The sequence below is a fragment of the Glycine soja genome, unplaced genomic scaffold, assembly GCF_004193775.1.
Source record: "Glycine soja cultivar W05 unplaced genomic scaffold, ASM419377v2 tig00009897_1_pilon_563909_639646, whole genome shotgun sequence".
NCBI lineage: Eukaryota > Viridiplantae > Streptophyta > Magnoliopsida > Fabales > Fabaceae > Glycine > Glycine soja.
The window spans coordinates 40569-62492 of NW_021143663.1; the positions used below are offsets into that span (position 1 = coordinate 40569).

Here is a 21924-nt window from a genome sequence, read left to right on the forward strand (position 1 = left end):
GCCATTGCAGGTTATGTGGGATGCTACCTTGTTTGGTCTGTTTAATGAAAACTTTCCCTTGTACATAAAGCATGAAGATCTGTCTGAAATAGCAATGTGTCAGCATCTCTGTTATACAGTTGTGGATTCTGTAAGTCAATTTAGATTATTGTTAATTACCTAACTTATTGTTTTACCATCATGCATAATTTACTTTGTGTTAACAACAATAGGCATATGAATGAGAAAAGTATGCAAGCTGGGAATATCGATGTGTATGGATTCCTCGAGCCACAGTTTATCCAAAGATCTGGCCAATCGCAATTTGAATCAAAAAGTTACATTAAGAACTAGATGCAAAATTCAAAACGGGATGTGTACCTAGGAGCCTACCTGAATGGGTAACTTAAACTCAACAAATGAATTTAAATAATGTATAATAGTATAATAACCTATATTGGTCTCCATTGCAGTGCATATTGGCAAATGGTCGTCATTTTGCCTAAGGAAAATGTTGTCATTTGGTTTTGTTCGTTGCATAATAAGCCAGACAACTACCTCAAAGGCATAATTAACAGGTCAGTGTTGTTTTTCAATACATTTGCATTAGCATTAGTCAGGTACATCAAAATTTTAATTGTACAATAAGCATCCATGTTTGTATTCAACAATGATTTGAAAGGACTTGACGATACTCAACAAAGTAAATCCAAGCCTCCTGCTAGGTGGATTACTGTTAAAGTAAGTCATTTGAACAATATGTTTTTACTTATATTTTAGTACTGTGTAGACTAATTTGTACTCAACGTTGAATATCTAAATTTCATAATGTATTTAGTGTAATAGACAAAAAGGAAACACTGAGTGTGGGTATTACGTCATGCACTGGATGTCAACTATAATCTTAGGAAATTTCCAGAATAATTGGGAAATGGTAATTTTTAATTCACCAAATTTCATTTTATTATGATTGCTAATATATTATTAACTTATGTTTTATTATATCAAGCAGTATTTCACTGATCCTAGACCGTTGGAACCAGAGAGATTGAAGGCGTTTCGCATCCAGTGGGCAAAGTACTATTTGAAAGTTAAAAATGAAACTTAGGATATTTAGACAATTTTGTAATTGTAGTTTATATTTACTTACTTAATTTACATTTTTTACAATTCATGTCTCAACATTAAATATGCTTTAAATTCATAGTAATTAGTAAATTTCTCATTGAATTTTATGGTAAACATTGTTTCAAAACAGAATGAAAATTATATGTTGTGTGGTCTGATTTTAAAATTTGTAGGTTAATTTTGGGTTTATTGAAAAAACAAACATGTTAAAAAAAGGTTCTAAAACAACATTGGTTTTTTAAAAAACCGATGTTAAATGTCACTTACAACATTGGTTTTTTAAAAACCGATGTTGATATGTAGATTTATAAATTTTGTTCTTCATAATTCTTATCATATAGCATCGGCTATTTAAATTACCGATGTTGTATTTATTAGTTAATATCGGTTTTGAAAAACAGATGTGAGCGATACTACTTTTCACATCGATATTTTCAACATTGGTTAATAACCGATGTTGAAAGTCTTAAATAACCGATGTTGAAACCTTATTTTCTAATAGTGTAATGAAACTAAACTTATTCATGAAAAAAAAATCATTTAAAGTAATTATGTACAACAAATTAAGTAATAACACTATATATATAAATTCATATATAACAAAATTTAGATAATTACAACATGGTTCAAAAAAAAAAAAAACAAACAATGCAGTAAGTAGAAGATGATTAATTAAATAAAGTTGTCCAATTTCAACTGAATATCAATTTTGAAGTCAAAGTTATCAAACTTTAAGTCCTAATTTCGATCCATGTAATGAACAGAAACAAATATATACCTCATATTTGTCCTATCCAACCTCAAAGTACCATCATTAATCTCTCGCCAGAAAAATGATGATGATTCTTCCCTCAAATTTGAGACTTTTTCTAGCTTGATATCTATCAAAGCATTTACATTACTCTGCATATAAGCAATTCAGAAGTCGCATGAATAAAGTATTTCGAACACAATTACCAACACAGATTATAATCATTTCGAATAAAGTTTAGGTTTACACCATTGTTCTGCATATGGATTGGCCACATGCAGTGCCCACAAATCCCTTGTACATTGATAATTGCTAGTAAATATTGAAATGTATTTGGTTTTGGTTTTTCTGGGAAAATTATCTTCTTTTTTTTTTCTTGCAGCTTTGTGATTACTTACCGACATTACTAATTGCAGAAGCAAGGCTTCATGGTGAATGTGATTCAAAGGTGTTTTGATGATAACAATGATGACAACAAAAGATGATGACAAAGGTGATGAACAAAAAGCACAAAGATCAAAGAACAACTCAAGTGAATCAAAGAACATCTTTAGTGAATCAAGAACAAGTCAAGAGTTCAAGAATCAAGAAGAATTCAAAACTCAAGAAGAAAGCCTAGAATCAAGAATCAAGATTCAAGATTCAAGATCTCAAGAATCAAGATCAAGATTCAAGAATGAAGAAAAGACCCAATCAAGATAAGTATTAAAAAGGTTTTTTTTTCAAAACCTTGAATAGCACATGGGTTTTTGACAAAATCTTTGCCAAAGAGTTTTTACTCTCTGGTAATCGATAACCATATTGTTGTAATCGATTACCAGTAGCAAAATGAGTTTGAAAAAGTTTTCAAACTGAATTTACAACGTTCCAATTATTTTCAAAAGGCTGCAATCGATTACAATGTTTTGGTAATCAATTACCAGTGCCCTTGAACGTTGAAATTCAAATTTAAATGTGAAGAGTCACATCCTTTCACTCAAAAGCTTTGTGTAATTGATTACACTTATTTGGTAATCGATTACCAGTGACTATTTCTGAAAAAATCAAAAGGTGTAACTCTTCAAAAAGGTTTTGACTTTTTCAAATGGATTTTAAGTTTTTCTAAAAGTTATAACTCTTCTGAATGGTCTTCTTGACCAGACATGGAGAGTCTATAAAAGCAAGGCTTTGTTTTGCATTTCAAGAATCTTATATACTTTACTTTTCCAATCAATCCTTTACAAGCCTTGACTCTCTTTGAACTTTTTCTTCTTCTTTGTACCAAAAGCTTTCTGAAGTTTTCTGGTTTACTAAACCTTGAAAACTTGTGCTATTCATCCTTTTCATTCTCTTCTCCCTTTGCCAAAAAGAATTCGCTAAGGACTAACCGCCTGAATTCTTTTTGTGTCTCTCTTCTCCCTTTTCCAAAAGAACAAAGGACTAACCGCCTGAATTCTTTTGTGTCTCCCTTCTCCCTTGTCAAAGAATTCAAAATGACACAGTCTGAGAATTCTTTTGATTCTTCCCTTTCCCTAATACAAAAGTGTTCAAAGGACTAACCACCTGAGAATTCTTTTGTATCCCCATTCACAAAGTATCAAAGGTTTAACAGCCTGAGATCTTTGTCTTAACACATTGGAGGGTACATCCTTTGTGGTACAAGTAGAGGGTACATCTACTTGGGTTTGACTGAGAACAAGAGAGGGTACACCTCTTGTGGATTAGTTCTAGTGGAGGGTACATCCACTAGGTTCAAAGAGAACAAGGGAGGGTAGATCCCTTGTGGATCTTTTCTTGTAAATGGATTTTTACAAGGTTGAAAGAAATCTCAAGGATCCCAGGTCGCTTGGGGACTGGATGTAGGCATGGGTTGTTGCCGAACCAGTATAAAAACTCTTGTGTGTTTGTTTCCTTCTTCCCTACTCTTTTACTTTCCGCTATACATTTAATTTCTGCTTTTACTTTCTGTTAAGTTTTCTCTTCTACTCCTCATTCTCTTAGCAATTTAGTAAAAGCCTTAAAAGAGTAATTTTTAATTAGTAAAGGTTTAGGAATAATTAATTCAACCCCCTCTTCTTAATTACTAATTCCCAAACATGCTACAAATGATGTGTAAATATCGTGGTCCTTGCTTAATGCTTATAAATGATTATGTAAATTGTTATCAAGCAGTCCATACACGGCACAAACCAGAATCGGGGAATATTAGACAAAGCAAAATCAGTAATTCATTCAAGGAGCAAAAAGCAAATCACCAAACCACATTACTTGAGTGATTTCGTAACTAACCCTGACAAAGGGAGTTGAGCTACCACACGATAATTGGCTAAGGAATTATCCTGTCCCCTATGGAAGAATCTTTCTGTTATGATAATTCCATAATCTGTTAGTGCTAGCAATATCCTCTAGGATCTGCAAGAAATGACTTGAATTAGAATAGCATTTCCTTGCTTATAAATAACACAATCATGTAATGCAAAATTGAAGCAGAAATAAAAGTTTCTCATCGTTATCTTATTCTTTTCTTTGGAGTAATCCTGAGCCTCGAACTCTAGCAACTTCTACACCCATAACGCACATAATGTCCTATATGTACATACTTGCACATTCCCATCAAGTGAACACATGTAGATATCCTTTATTATTGAAATTGAATCTGTGTTTGTACTTGTTCTGGTGAGAATTTAACTCAAAACTCACACAACACAAGGAGTAAGTCAGGCATATCTACCAAAAATATGGGGAACAACCATTCTTTTATTGAATCATTATTAGGGAACAAATCCAGAAAATAAAATAATGAAAAATAGTATAATAATAAGGATAGGTGAAAATGAGAATACTAGTTCTAATTCTATCCCACATGCTAATATCTAGGCTCATACGAAGTATTTTCTTCATTATTTGTAAGAGGGTCTAGTTGATAGAAGTGAATGATACCTTTTTTTCATTCATCTCCTCATTGAGGCTAACAAGAAGAAATGAAAGGTTCCTTCAATTGTCTCAGATGAACCATGAGTTTCAGAACTGTTTTCTGTTGCCATTTCTAGCCACAATGACTACTTGCTGATATAGATGTACGAGCATAGCCTATTCAAAAGCAGTGCAAAAGAAAGCCACAATTCTATATCTAACGAAGATCTAAACATTACCAAAGAAATTACTATCTTAGGACAATAGAAATTACTCATCAAATCGCATAATCATCAGCAGTAAAGTAAACAAAACTTTAGAGTCAATCAACATTCATCAATATGAAAATTCACAATCCTCTATTTTCGGAAATAATTTCACATGGTAATAAAACACTCACAACATTCTTACTAAAAAAAACCCAAAATGAACAATAGGAAAGTTGTCGGTTCTTATGCCAGAAATGGAGGGAAGAGGTCTGTTTTTTCTCTTTTGGTCCACAATGCTTGGATGAGTAAAGGAAAATATAGTTAATATAATTATATCCCATTTAAGTGCTTCTTTTATGCAGGACTTTTGATGAGCTTGAAGCAGAGATGCCTCAAGGCCAGAAATTGCAGGTACATAGATGAAACTTACAATACCAAACTACTTGATACTAGACACACATTTTCAATGAGTATAAATATCTAAACGATTTTGATAAAAATGAAAAGTAGAAAAGTATAGGTTTATAAAAAAATTAAACTTCAAAAATTAAACAATCAAACTGAGAGTAAATTTCTATATTCGTTGAAAGCTCTTCCTACAACAAATTAAAACAAAGAGCATCATACCATAATGATTCATGTTCATTAGTGTTACTTATTCCTGTGTCCCTGTGTATCCATTTTTTTTCCATTAAGGGTGCCTTAATTGCACAAGAGGTTCATGAGGTTCTAAGTCATCACGGGTGGCTACACATGTTTCCTCTCTTCTCAGTAGTGCATGCAATCAGCACAGGTCATCTTCCACCATCAGCCATAGTTAAAATCAGCTACCAAAAACCCAGGTATACTCTTTGTTACAGGCTCAGGGTAGCGGTATTTCATGTTAAGAAATAAGTAGTAGTATAAATTCATTAACAGTTACATTACAACTCTAATTTGTAGGCATGTATAATTACCAAGCACACTTTAGATGCATTTACAAGGATAGAAGGTCAGCACATACTCAGAAGGTTCTCTTAAGAAGCTAACTCTTATTCAAAGTTCATGTCAATAGTTGTACTTTTTGTACTCCAAGTAACACATGCAACAGGCTGAAGAAATACTTCAAACAAGAGATTTGAATCTATCTACTGATTGAAGTTTCCAACAAGCTAAGCGCAAGTCAAATTGATTCTTAGGGCAAGTCAACAATTCCACAACAAGTTAGAACATTCCAACTTCACTAAACCCTTAATACTAACTTCTTCAACACCAAAGAAGAAAAGACAGAGAACACTAGGGAGCATAAACAAGAAAACATTATCTTAATGGGTTCCTAAACGCATACATTCAAACATTACTTTGTTAGGGCAAGGAAACAATTGCACAACAAGCTAGTTAGAACATTCCAACTTCACTAAACCCTTAATAATTACTTCTTCAACACCAAAGAAGAAATTTCAAACATTGACAAGCTTACATTGAAGAGTAGTTGTAGGGCGCGACAACTCTGAAAAGGGAAACATTGTAGCTTGCGGTGGTCCAACAAGACGCGACGCAGAGACCAAGGACGCACGACAATGTACGCTACCTTCCTTCGACCAACGTCACGATGGTGCGACGGAGATGCAGGCAAACAGCAGAGGTCACAATAGAAATTTCAGACAAATGGGGAGGGAGCTCGAGCGAGGTAGGAGTGTTCATCAATTAGAGCGCAAAAGTGGTATATAAACCTCAATGTTAACGATGGTGGGTGTATAAAAACGTCGTTTATATTCAAAATTTCTAAGATGATGTTTACAAATACACCATCTTAGATTACCTACTCCATAACCTACTAAGACGGTCTTCCTAATCAACATCATTGTATCAGCCACGCGCCATGCACATGGCACTTAAATGTAACATATTTATGAAAATGCCACCGGTTACCCTACTATGATGGGTTTATTATGACCGATGTGAAATGCGCGTCGTAAAATGGCTTTTTTTAGTAGTGAGAATACAACTTACTTTCTGGGATATTGTTTAGATTGTTCTATTATGAAAAATATTTTTCGGAACTTGATTTATGTATTCTTGAAAGTATGTTTCGAGATACAACAACTTAAAGTTTTAAATAATATTCTAGAAAGTAGTTTCCAAAACTTAAGCACTGTGTTATGTAAAAAGGATATTTTGGGTATATAAAGTGTTTATCATTGTAAAAAATTTTAATCCAAAGGAGAGTGTACTTAAAAATAAAGGGATTTGGATATAGCAAAAGCCTTTTTATTTTCCGTATTCCAACTATTTTTATGTAAAATTATATAGTAAGCATATAACTCCCATCCTATCAACTACCACACTATTATGAAAAAGATTTTCTACGTTGGTTAAATTGCATATTCTACGTCGATTATTAACAGTCGTTGTACGAGATGACGTAGAAAGTCTGTGCTTTCTGCGAAAGTTCCATAGAGAACCGTCTTAGAAAATGATATCATTCTAAGACGGTTCTTAGCTAAAAACCGTCTTAGAATGATGCATTTCTAAGACGGTTCTTAGTTAAAAACTGTCTTAGAATGATACATTTCATAAGAAGGTTTTCAGATAATCATCTTAGAATGTATTTTTAAAAAAAAAAAAGCATATTGAGGATTTTAAGACGGTTTTTCATAAAAATGTTTTACGATTTTCTCAAAAAATAGTCTTAGACAATTTTTCAGAGAACCATCTTAGAATGTGATTTTTAAAAAAATAATTAAAAATGTCATATACATTAATGTCCAAATTCTGAAATTGACCAACTAGTTCCACCAAAGGTATCCGCACTAGAAATAATGTACTCAAGACACCATTAAAGAAGGAAAAAAAAACATTAGAAAGTGTAATAGTCCACTCAATTGTAATCTCTATTCTTAATTTAAATTTTTTCTATTTATTAATTTCTCAATCAATATCTTAGCAAAGTCCATTAATAAGCCTTAATTTCTCATATACTTTTCAAATAAAATCTCACTCAGCCGAATTATTAATTTTAAAATTGAGATTGCCACACAAAAGTTGCTGCTACAAATAATTACTATTAATCATGCAACTTGTCAAAGCCAATAAAAAAAGCACAATCAATCACACTTTTAATTAGAACACAAAGCAAAGTAGAAAAGTGGGAGAAAGAAGGAAAATATCAAGTTAAGAATAGATAAATTACCTGTTTCAGCAAAGAAAGTCAGAGGAATCATCAGCTTCAAACTAATGATGGTCATACGATCAAATAAAACACAACATCGATCACCCAAGAAAAAGAAAAATTGAAATAAAGAAGCATTATTGAAAGACGTAAAAAACTATTTTTTTAGTAATTCCAACAACTGATTCAAAACTTTTCGAGGTTGTTCAAACATCATATAATCCACAACCAAATAAACTTCCAAGTTAGCCAAAGTATTAGCACAAGAATTTGCTTACAGGTAAATGTGTAAAATTGTCATTCTCCGGTCAGCATTTAGCATATTGCGATTTTCTTTCACTAAAGTGCAAGTGTGCCAGTGCAACCAAGAGCACTACCATATCTCTTTCAAACAAACCAGAGTCTTCACTATGGCTTCAGAGTCCACTTGGAAAATGACTGCATTAAAACCTTTACTTTGAGCCAATTTAATAAGACCTTCATAAACACCCCATAGTCCAGCAATACACACACACACACATAAATATTAGTTCTTCTAGGATGCTTTGCAAAACGACAAATCCACCTACCTCTAGGTTTTCTAATTTGGTCGACACAACAAACTAGCATTTACCAATAAAAAACATATCAAAGCCCAAAGCTTAGACTAGCCTCCGATGTATACATGGCCTAACTAAGACCGAAGGTTAATAGTCAGCCAATCATAACTAGAACTACCAAAAAAGTTGCTTCTTTCATTCTATATAATAAGATGAATCCAAACCTAAACATGAAGCCAAGTCTCCACCACTTGATTGCAATGGTGGCAATTTGGGCTTTCCAAATCCCATTTTACAGTACAATGATCAATTAAGACTTTTCCATGCAAAAATTGCCACATAAAAACTCTACTCTTTATCCATTTTGAAAACCAGTAGGAACAATTAAACCTATATCTACTAGCTTGAAATCACTATTTATCCATTTGTCATTCCTAATGTTAACTAATGTGCCATCCCCTATAGCCTAGAACTTGATAGGAAGAAATGGATACAACTGAGGCCTATGAAGGCAAGCCAAAGAGAGCCACCACACGTCGTGCCCACTTGAAGGACTATGTGCAAACTACTGTAAGACTCCATCTATGGATACATAACCATAGAATGACTCAGGAGTTAGTTACAGCCATTTGGAAGTTTTTTATAACCATTATCAATTTGTTAGCAATTTGTGAGATCAATTGTGAAGTCTATTATGTGAATGTATGAGTACATGGTTTTGATGATGCCAAAGAATAATCAAACAAGGTTGCTTTCAAGATTACTTCAACAAACATTCAAAGGTTAAGCATTGCTTCAAGATTAATACAAGGTTGCTTCAACAAACAAGCATTGCTTCAAAATTAATTCAAGATCAAGCTTTTCGCTCAAAACAAGTGTTTCCTAGAGATCAAGGATCTGGTAATTGATAACTAGGCAGTGTAATCGATTACCAAAAGACAATTTTGAAAAACAACTTTTAAAAAGGATTTTGAATTTGAATTTTGAATCATGTAATCGATTACCAGCAATGACACTTCAGAAAACACTTTGAAATACCAGACACATCTCTTCAAACCATTTTGAAAAGGCACCATGGGCCTATATATATGTGTGCCTGATTTCGAAAAGAAAGAGAGAGATATTCCAAGAGAACTTAATTGTCAAATGCTCTCTCAACAACTCTTGAGCAAACACTTGTAAATCTATTGAGAATTCATCTAGGAACATTAAATTGTATTATCATCTCTTAAAGAGAGAAATTTCTCTAGGAACTTCAAATTGTATTATCATCCAAGAACATCAAATTGTATTATCATCACTTGTCCAACATATTATACTCAAAATTCACCAAATAATGTATAAAAGCAGTTGCAAGTAATGAAATAGTAGAGATGAATTTCAGTAGCAACCTTTAGTGTAATTCGAGGTCTCCTTGTCCTCGAAATCATGGTTCCCCTATCCTCTGTTCCTATCAATTGGTTTGACCAGCCGCCCTCCAATGGTAGAAGTCGAACCTTCCTCATCCAGCTTAGACCTCCTCGAGGCCGTCATTGTTGAACTCGATGTAGCTCAACTTCGCTTCACCATGACCCAAGCCTCCATGGCCTCCAAACTTGATGTCATTCTCTTGAAAATGAATACCATAGTATCGAGCCAACACTCCATGTCTTCTTCCTCTACGCAGTCACCTCCAACAGACACCCCTATGCAAGCTCCAATTCCATGCCCCACTTCCATGCAACCAAGTCCTGCACCCAAGCCAGCTCTACTTCCCATTGCAGCTTCACACCATATCGAACCTAAAAGAGATTCATTTATGATCAACACCATTGATCTCATTTCGTTGATGCTTTTCCACTTCTGTCCGATCAACTGCCACTTCCAGCCGACCATCCGTTGCCCTGTTGCTCCGCATCACCCACCGTTGTTACTGCTACGACCACTGCCACAAGATTCCTGATGGCAACAACGTCATCCTGCTCAACGATGCCATCGTGCACTAGATTCATCTACGCTGGGTTTAGGTTCTCTCCGCTACCGTGAATCGGCTTCCAGCGACGCTGGACTGACTAGATTCTGACCACGAACACTGTCACCGTAGCAAGAATGACCACCACCACCCACATCACCGCCTCGAGAAGAGCTGGTTTGTGAAGAAAGATTCGCAAGTTCATGAGTCTATTCTGATTTTGATCCAATATTAGGCCTTTCCACTATGCCTCATGCATGGCGCAGTTAATTTTTCCCCACATCTCCACCATTGATTCCAAGCTGCATAGCTCAGGGTGCAGGAATGAGACCTCAAGCGACACCATCTCCATCCTTTGTTTTCCAATCATTTTCTCCTTATTCTCAATCTCAGTCGTTGCGGTCATGATTCAATCCTCTAGTCCTCGAATCACCATTTGCCACGTCAACCCCATTTTTTCTTCAATTCTTTCTCCCCATCTCTCTACTGGTCCTACTCATAACACTGTCACCCACTCAAATTTTCCTGTCCTCCTATGAAAACCATTGGATTTTTTTTTCTTTTCTACACCTACATTTTTTTCTTTCTTGCCCTCACATTCCTTTTTTTCCTAAACCCACCTCGTGTTTCAACTATTTTTGTTCTAAACTGTGTTGACAGGCTGTCTTTGAGGTCTTGGTTCTAGTTCCCAAATTTTGTTTCTAAGTCCCAACACCTTGAGGATAAGATGTTTCTGATGGGCTAGGGAATGATAGGAAGAAGTGGATACTGCTGAGGCCCATGAAGGCAGGCCCAAGAAAGGCACCACACATCCTGCCCACTTGAAAGACTATGTGTAAACTGCTACAAGACTCCATCCATGGATACACTGCCATAGAATGATCCAGGAGTTAGTTACAACCATTTGGAAGTTTTTTATGACCATTATCAATTTGTTAGCAATCTATTAACAATTATTAGATCAATTGTGAAGTTTGTTATACTTAGAATTGACCAAATAATATATAAAAGCAGTTGCAAGTAATGAAATAGTAGAGATGAATTTCAGTGGTTACCTTTAGTGTAATTGAAGGTCTCTTTGTCCTCGAAATCAAGGCTCACATGTCCTTTGTTCCTATCAGAACTCGTCCACTACCAAGTTAGTCCAAAATTTGGCCATGGATTTCCTTATAAAGGAATCATTGCTCCTAACTTCTACACAATCATTATTGATCTCGCTCCGTATATTTGGCTTTTGGAACTTCACACCACAAGCAGGAAGCCCCTGTCCTAAATTCCCAAGCAAGCTTCATTCAACATGAGTTTGGAGCGAACCTCAGCCCTGCAAAATTGGCTTTAAAGCTACAAAATCAATTAATAAGGTAAGAATTACTTTTCATTTGTAAACTTTATTTCAACATTATCTTTTAACCAATATGGGTCTTTAAGACTCCCCCCTTTGCTCGCAACTACCTAGGAGTGATGACAATTAAGCTCACTTTATAACAATTGCACATAGCAACCTCTCCAAATTTCTTTCCAATACCTTTTATTTACAATCTCTATTGTTCATTAGCATTACTTTAATATTTTTCCTGTATTTTAACATGATTTACATTAATATAATAAAATGAATAAAAATTAAGTTCTATTATATTTATATTCTGGAGTTGTTAGATTTTTTTTAGTTAGTAATATACAAAATACTTCATGTTTGTTTTTTTAACTTCACTACATTTAGAAAAGCTTACTACTTAGTTATACATGTAGACACAACCACACTTAACTGATTCTAATATTAAAAAATAAATCATTAGTTTAATTGTTTAGTAATGAATTCATAAATAATAATTTTTTGTTAATTTGTTACTAATAAATTATGGTAACGATGACCAAAGTAATGTGACCACACCTTGGTCTGCAAGAAAATGAAAGCACAAGTGCATGCAGAGTCAAAGAGAGCAATATCAATGATTGAAAGAGACATATGCTTGATGATCCTAGAAAATCACTCTACAAAATAATATATAAGGGAAAAAAGCCTAAGACTTAGAGCAGTCACCTATACCCAAGTCCAAGTCAATTGTACTAAAAAAGTATAGTCAAGAGAAAAGGGGTCTCCTAGTAAGAGTCATCAGAAGAATCTTGTGAAGAGTCCTTCTCCATCGGCTTCAACTCCGTGATGGGGGCCTCCTCATCCATAGATGGATCCTTCTTAATAGATGTATCCTCCTCCAAATCCTTTTCTTCATCCTCAAACACAAGATCCACCAAGTCTACCACGGGTAGTACACAGGACTTGGGTAACACTGATCATGGAAAAATCATAGTAGAGGGAGTAGCCTTAGAGTCATGTGTAGCCTTGTGTCTTCATTACTCACTAGTGCAAAGTAATGTGTAGGAGTAGAGGAATTCGATTTTAACTACTCTAAAAGCCTTCCTTTTTTGTTTTAATTGCTTTAAGCCATAACTTTTGCGAGTATTTGCTTTTCTAAATAAAAAAAGAGAAAACTTCCATGGTTATAATTCAAAATTTAACCATTCCACTTTTTTTACATATGCCTTTTGAAATCTCTTTGAATTTTGGAAATAGTATCAATGGAGGAGATCACAAACAATAAATGGGCTCACCAATAATTGAAGACCATGATTAAAAATTTAACACACCCTACCTAGTGCACCATTTTGTTGACAATAAATTTTGCACTCATTTTCGTCAACAAACATAATCCCTTGGTAGGCCCTTTACCAGGGATCAATGTATTGAACTTTTATGTTCAATCTAAAAAATACAATTGCAAGCATAATCAAACATATTAAGTAAAAGAAAGGGACATCGAAAGACAAAGGTTTTATAGGACAAATGAAGGAGACCTCGTAAGAAGAAAATGTCATTGAAGGAATCTATTCTATTGAAGAAAAAAATGGTTGAGAACATAGCACTAACCATCGATCCGTGAGCATCACAGGAACTTAGAAGTTTTAACCTTATTACAGAATACAATGTTGATATTTATAGAATATAAATCTTAACTACCCATAACCAATACAAGCTTTCCCTAAATCTTCATTGTTAGTGACTTTGGGCTTTGATCTCTACCATTGATAACTTGTCTTCAATCTTCACTATCGATATATGATCTTCACCTTTTGATAACAAAGCATCCATAGACCAGTCGTCTATACTAAAATCGACTTAGAAACTAGTTTTAGATACAATCAAAAAATTGTGGTGTTAATAGAAGCCCCCCCCCCCCCTAATATTTATCTTTTGAGTGAAATAGAAAAACATAAATACTAATTGATTAGAATAACTTCAACATCAGTATTAAAAATTTCAATTTAGCCCAACTTTTTCAACTTTAACCAATCCATATGCTTGAATAACAATATTTAACTTTTACTTCAATTTCAAATTTATTTATTTATTTTACTTCAACACTACATTTTTTCTATTGAACTTCACTTTTCGACTTCGACTTAGAAATCTCTTTTATTTTCTAACTTCAATTTTAGAATGACTATGATCTAAGATTTGACAATATCAAAGATAAAAAATAGTAGTGTTACGTCTTCATTACTCACTAGTGCAAAGTAATGTGTAGAAGTATATGAATTTGATTTTAAATACTCTTAAATCCTTCCATTTTATTTTAATTGCTTTAGGCCATAACTTGCACAATTATATTTCAAAATTTAATTGTTCCACTTTATTTACATATGTTTTTCGATATCTCTTTCAATTTTGGAAATAGTATCAATAGAAGAAATCAAAACAGTAACAAGGTTGGCCAATAATTGTAGGCCATGATTAAATATTTAACACATGCTACCCACTTTCTAGGTCCCCTACCTAGCGCCCCATTTTGTTGACAGAAAATTTTTCATACGTTTTCTTCAATAATCATAATCCCATAAAATTTGAGGAAGGGGATAATTCTTCCTTTGAAGGATCTTTACCCTCTTGTAGGCCCTTTACCATGGATCAATGTGTTAAATTTTTATGTTCGATCTAAAAATACAATTGCAAGCATAATTGAACAAATTAATAAGACATATCAAGTAAAAGAATAGGCATTCAAAGATGAAAATGACATCTAAAAAGGAAGGTGTTATAGCAAGAGAAGGAGATATTGAAAGAAGAAAATGTCATTAAAGGAATCTATTCTATTAAAGAAAAAATAATTGAGAACATTGCACTAACTCGTCGATTCGTGAACGTCCCAGGGACATAGGATATGAAAGTTCTTACAAGTTCCTACCCTTATCACAAAATACAAGTTCGATATTTATAGAATATAAATTTATCTACTCATAACCACTACAAACTTTTCCTAAATCTACACTGTCAGTTACTTTGGTCTTCAGTCTCTACCTTTGATAACTTTGTCTTCAATCTTCACTGTCGATATTTGATCTTCATATTTTGATAATCAAAACATCCAAAGACCAGTTTTCGATACTAAAATCGACTCAAAAATGAGATTTCAATACATTCAAAAAATGGTGGTGTTACCAGAACTCCCCGCCCCACTAGTATTTATCTTTTGAATGAAGTAGAAAAAGATAAATACTACATATGAATTATTCTTGAATGTTGTTTGATTAAGGTTGATGATACAATAAGGAAGACCCATATTGTAGTGTCAAAAATATGAAATAGACAAAATAACAAGTATATAAAATAAAGATGCATGAAGTCGAAAAGGGTAATATGTGAAAAGGTTGTTTGATATTCTTGACAAAAGAAAAGTAATCGAGAATGACAATTCGAAAGTTTAGAGCAATAATTACTAAATGGTTAGTGATTATTCAAAATAAGTAAACACACGAAACAAGTGGAGATATTTCAAGAAATTAGTTTGTGTTTGAGGGCACTTGCCATGATCAGCTCCAAAGACCAATTATTTTTATTTCCTATAAATAGGCAAGAAGGTACTATGTTTATTTGGTTACAAACATTTGCATACTTCTTGTCCACCAAACAATGTCACTCTCTATGGCTCTACGGTTCAATGGAAAAATGTATGTTCTTTCCCACTTTTGATTCTCATCTTTATTCTAAATTATATGACTCGTTCTCCTTTTGATAACATCTTCTAACTATAACTCTTTCCTCTACCTATAACTCTTTCTTTATTGCTTTTAAAAATTCATTTATATTATCGTGTGATTATAATTATATTCAAGTAATCGCAAATTGTTTACATGCATACAAACCACATACTTTAACCCAAATACTCATTATGTACTCTATAAAATTTATTCTTGTGATATGTTTCTAAAAATATATATATTTTTGTTAAATTGAAACTATTAAGACTACTAGTTTGAAAACAAAGAACCCTAGAAGTATTTTAGTTTATTATACTTAGTCTTAAAATTAAACTCTTATTTGTTGATTTAATAATAGTCAAACCTAATACTAAAATTCTTGATCAACAAATTTACATGCCCAATGGGACTAATGTTGCAAAAAAATGTAGAAATGAACTAGTTTTAACAAAAGCGAATGGTTTTGAGAAGTGAAAATTCATCTCAAAATGAGACAGTTACACAAGCTTTAGTTACACAGACAATTGTTACTCAACCACTCACCACTCAACCTACAATTATGCAACCAGTGATTTTTGAAGTTGCTATGACTCAACCACATTATAGTCAAATAACTGATGGGGCAAGGGTAACTATTGGTGTTTTGTCTTCAACACAAACATAAATCCTATTGGGAACTTTAGGCATGCTTGGATGGGTTCCATCCCAAATTAACATGGAAATGTCTTTCCAGCATATTCCTTTTATTCAACAATCGATACGATTTGTTCAAGTAGATAGACTAGGATCTTCGTGAATATTTAAATTCGAACAATTAAATCAAACGGGAGTCAATAGAGATGTTCATTTGTACTTGAACGATGATCAGATTTTGGCAATTCCAACTAGAATTCTGAATCTAACATTGTCTCCATTTCAACAACAAATAAATCATAGTAACCAAAAAATGGTCAATATGTTAACCAACCAATTCACAACTATTTTCAATCCTATGATTCAAAACACAACTAATTTTTATCCACAATTATATGGAATTTTGAACAGGATTATACAAGTAATCATGAATCAACCCAGGCCACAAAATGAAAATACTGTAGAGAATAATTAAGAGTAAATCAAAATTGAGTTTGAAATCCATTGGCTGTCAATTGAAATCAAAATGTTGATAATTTGCTGCAAATGTTACAAAACTAATCGACCAAACAAGCAGAACAAAAATCTTGGGCAGAATCAAATCCCTTTGTTTAACCAAAATGCCAAGAACAACAATTTTGATTTAAGTCAGAATCCTTCACAAAATGATCAAAATCCTCAGAACCATCATGATCCACAATGAACTAATAACATGATATAGCAAGTTTTAAGTCAACATGGTTTTGAAGTAGGTTTTTACAACCGACTTTATTTTGTGTCCCTATTTATCGATTATGTCCTACAAACAAAATTACCAAAGGGGTACAAAATACCTAACTTTTCTAAATTTTCTGGAGAAGTAGAGGAATCTACTGTCGAGCATGTGACTCATTATCAAATTGAGTGTGGGGATATCAAAATTAATGTGTATCTTTAAATGAAATATTTTTCGAATTGCTTGACAAAAAATGATTTTATGTGGTTTACAACTCTTCCACCTAATTCAATATTAAATTAGGATCGGCTCGAAATAACTTTTCACAAACAGTTTTTCAAGGATGAAACTCACGCTAATCTAATAGATTTATTTAACATTCAAAGGTTCCCTACATAATTGATTGATGATTATTTGAATCAATTTAGGCAAATGAAAGCAAGGTGTTATACACAAATCCCTGAACACGAGTTATTCAAAATGGCAACATCAATTCTCGATTTTTTTATTCATAAGAAATTAGTTAATGAATAACTAAGAGATATGTCACAATTGGTAGACAAGGTAAGAAAAAATAAAGCAAATAAAATTCAAGAAGTTTGTTATAAGAGATAGGGTTGTTTTATTGAAACATCTAACTTTACAAATGATTCGGAGTCAAATCAAGATTTCGATATTGAATATGTGCGAGAGCATAATATAGTAGAATTAAAACCTGGTCCACCTTATATTGGTCAAATGTTAAAACACGAAGAAAATAAAAGCAAGTTTTCTAATGCTAAATATACTTTTCATGTTTCGATGGTAGATAAAATATTTGATATTTTACTTAAATAAAAAATGATTGTTTTGTTAGAAGGACACAAATTACTTCCAATCAAACAAAGAAAGGGTAAAAAATATTGCAAGTTTCATAATGTTTTTAGACATTGGACTAACAATTGCATTCATTTCATGGATCTCATTCAAAAGGCTATCTCTAGTAGGCGACTAAAATTTGAAGATAACTTGATGAAGGTTTATACTGACCCCTTCGTTGTTCAAGCTAATTATGTTGACCATGTTCATATCCTCATGTTTGATGTTGTTCCAGAGAATCATATTCAACCTGTATTGATTCTTATGGTGGATGTTGTGCCTGAGATTGATGAACAAAAGTCTTTTGGTTCCAATGATAGCCTTGATAGGTTGTTGGAGGAATTTGAAAAGGAAAACATTGAAGTTTACCCCAAGGTTAGAGATACTTTGGCAGAGTTCCTGACTGGAAAGAAAAATGCTAAAAAAGAAGTTATGTTATGTCCAAGGTGTGGTGCTGTGTTTGACAAAGAAGCAACTAACTCTTTGAATAGATTTGAATCTATGAGAAGGGCCTATGAAGATGTTGCTCAAAGGGAACTTAATAAAGTGAAATAGAAAATTAGCACATTTATCAACCAAGTCCAATAGCTTGCAAACTTCTATCAAGGAAAATTGACCTTTGTGCCTCAGGCTCAAGTGCCTCCAAATAGGTGGTTCAGCCAAGGCGCAGGATGAGGTGGAAAGAGGGGTAGGTACTTTGGAGGAATGAATTTTGGTAGTTCAAGAAAAGGGGGTGATTTCATGTGAAAAACTGTTTAGATATCATCACCTTTGGGGTTTTCGAAGCCAATTTATGCCAATTCTTGGAATAATAATTTCATTTGAAAACGCAATGGAGGTGTAACATCCCATTTTTTGTAAATAAATAAATAAGTAGAAATAAATGTATTAAAGTAATGATTTGAAGGAAAATAAAAAATGAGATATTTGATTTATTCATTTGATAGAAAATAAAATAGAGTTTCTTTTTATAAAATAATAAAAATAAATAAATAGAGTAAATAATAGGTTGCGAGTACCCTAGCTATAAATAGAGACATGTTAGGTCAGTTTTCATACTAACGATAGCTCTACGCCTCCTATTCCTCTCAATTTCATTTTCTTTTTTCCCCTCCCAAAACTCTCTTTTTTCCCCGCATACACTCAAACCTGTCTTAGTCAAACAATGATCTCGGACTTGTTAACCGCTGGATTGTCATGATATTTTAGCACCAGGGTTGCAACTAATTTCCGAGCATTCTCACAGTTGGACATTGTGAAAAAATGACGAAGCTAAGAGTAATGTCCTTCGCATCATAGCTTTCTCTTTTCCCGTTGAGACTCAAAACCTGTCCAGTAAAATTATGATCCTAGACGCGTTAACCGTTGGATCCTCATGAAATTTAGGAACCTGGTTTGCGATTCAATTTTGCATACCTTCACCGTTGGGATTTGTGAAATATTATTCATGGAAAGAGAAAAGTGAATCTCACAAAGACAATACAAAATGAAGGTTTTAATCTCTTCTCCTTCTCTCTAACGCTTGGAAACCCTATTAGAGCAAATCAGAGAAAAAGCTCGAGGAATCTCAGGAAATTGTTAGATATGTCGCTATTGCTGTCAGAATACACACATAAGCCCGCTTAGAGGTAAGGGATGAGTTTATTGCAATTGGGGTTAGAATGAACATGTGTAGGGATCCTTAGAGGAAAAGCTTTGGGATGTTTATTGAATTATAATTTTTCCTTCATGATTATAAATACAATATTGATGTCCTGATGCGAATTGGTTGATAAAATTGAATGCTTTTGGTGTTTTCCTTTTTTTATACCTATGATTTTGATTAATTGATTTTGATATAATTGTATGAAATTATTTGAGGGGTTTTACTCCCCATGTTGTGATAAACCTTTTGTATAAATTGTTATATTGAGATTATGAAATTGTGCTTCAAATTATGAGTATGTGATAAATTGAACCTGTGATGAATGGAGAAATACATGTGTATTGAGATGTGCGTATTGAGTTGTGAGCTATGAACTATGCAATTACACAATTGTAAGACCCTTTTAAGGGTGACGAGTTTTTGCGCGACGGGTATTGTGATAGGATCCACTATGGGGACCCGACGAGTTTAATCACAAGCGCGATGAGATAAAATTATTTTGAGAACAATTGAGGAGTCATGTGTATTGCATAATTCATAGGTAAAATGCAAATGATTCATGAGGTGGGATAGCATGTTAAATTGGGATTATACCATTGTCATTGAGACTGAGTGTATGTGATAAATTGAGTATGTATTGACTTGTAATATATATGTGCATTAAGATGTTGTGTGCATTGAGTTGTGAGCTATGAATTGTACAATCACACGACTATAAGACCCTTTAAGGGCGATGAGTTAATGTGCGACGAGTTTAATCACAAGTGTGAAGAGATAAAATTATTTTGAGAATAATCGAGGAGTCATGTGTTTTGTACAGTTCATAGATAGAGTTTGTGTGTTAAATTGTTTTCTGGGTTGGACCTGAGTTGGGAGGTTGAGTCCCTAACGGACTCTTCAGAGTGTAGGCCTTGGCGGTAAATACACCCGATTTGAGTGCTCTGTTAGACAAGTGGCCTTGGCGGTAAATACACCCGCTTGAGAGTTCCACTATCTTGTAAAATCCTTTTACAAGTTCTGAACACACAAGGACAATCCTTCCTTTGTGTTCAGAATTATTTTACAACAAGAGACCCTCGGTCTCTCAATCCCCTTTGAGAATTTAGTAAGAAGAGAAGAATGAATCTCTCTTGAAAGAGATAGATTGTACAATTTGAGCACTCAATTAATTCCTTATTGAATTGCAAGTGTATTGGCCAAGGAATTCTTAAGAGGATAAAATGTTTTTGCTCTTTGAGAGAATAAGACTTGTTGTTAAAAACTTTGAGCAAATTCGTGTTTTAAGTCACATATATAGACCTTGGGTGGTCATGTAAAAACCATTTGTAAAGATGTGACTCTTAGAAATAATTTTCTGAAAATCTCCTCTGGTAATCGATTACAGGTTTTGTGTAATCGATTACAGGTTTTAAAATTTGAATTAAAACGTTTATTAACTGTTGGTAATCGATTACCAATATTGTGTAATCGATTACACAGTCTAAAATTTGAATTCAAATTTTTAATAGCTGTTGTAAACCATTTTTGGCCACTGGTAATCGATTACATCCTCTAGTAATCGATTACCAGAGAGTAAATCTCTTGAAAAACATTTTTAACTTAAATTACTTGGCCAAACCTTTTGCTATATCAATTAGGAATTCCCTTCCTAAAATACTAGTGATCATCTTGATGTTGTGTCTTGTATTCTTGAATCATTGTCTTGAATTTAAACTTGAAAAGCGCATTTGCATCATTTGCATTAAATCATCACGATCATCATCAAAACATCAAAGTCATTTGCTTCTACAATCTCCCCCTTTTTGATGATGACAATATAAGTCCTGAAATCAAGATACAAGCAAGCAATGTATATGCATAATATATTACGTGTTCACTCCCCCTATGTTTTGGAATTGATGATCACTTGATTTCTAAGGTTTTTCTAAGCTTCTCTACCACCCCATTTTTCTCCCCTTTTGGCAACATCAAAAAGCCAAAGTTCGTGGGAATCAATATAGATAAAATAATGAAGTGGACAAAGATCAATTATAAGTCATAACCAACCAAAATCATAAATAAGTCATAACCAAAATATAATCCAAACAGTCATAATTCAAAACCACATAGAATCTAAACATAAAAGACTAAAGTCCAAATACTAAAAGATAAATGAAGTGCAGAAAATGATAACTTAAATAAATAAAGTGCAGAAAATGATAACTTAAATAGCATAGCCAAAATACAAGGCTTAAAAGAAAATTAGAAACTAAACTCTAAGAAGGTGGAGGTGGTGGTGGAAGGTCGCAGCTCTGACGAATATAACCCACATCTTCTTCAAGCTGTGTGAGACGGATATCCATGCCGGCAAAGCGAGTATCCAGAGAATTAAAATGTTCGCCAACATAAGTACGAAGACCCCGTAACTTGGAAAGAACTTCAGTCATGAGGGCTGAATCA

At 33.5% G+C, this 21924-nt stretch overlaps 1 pseudogene; it reads left to right on the top strand.

The window, feature by feature from the left end:
* The first annotated feature begins 216 nt into the window (after positions 1–216).
* Positions 217–4144, top strand: LOC114404226 (annotated as a pseudogene).
* Positions 4145–21924: the final 17780 nt, after the last annotated feature.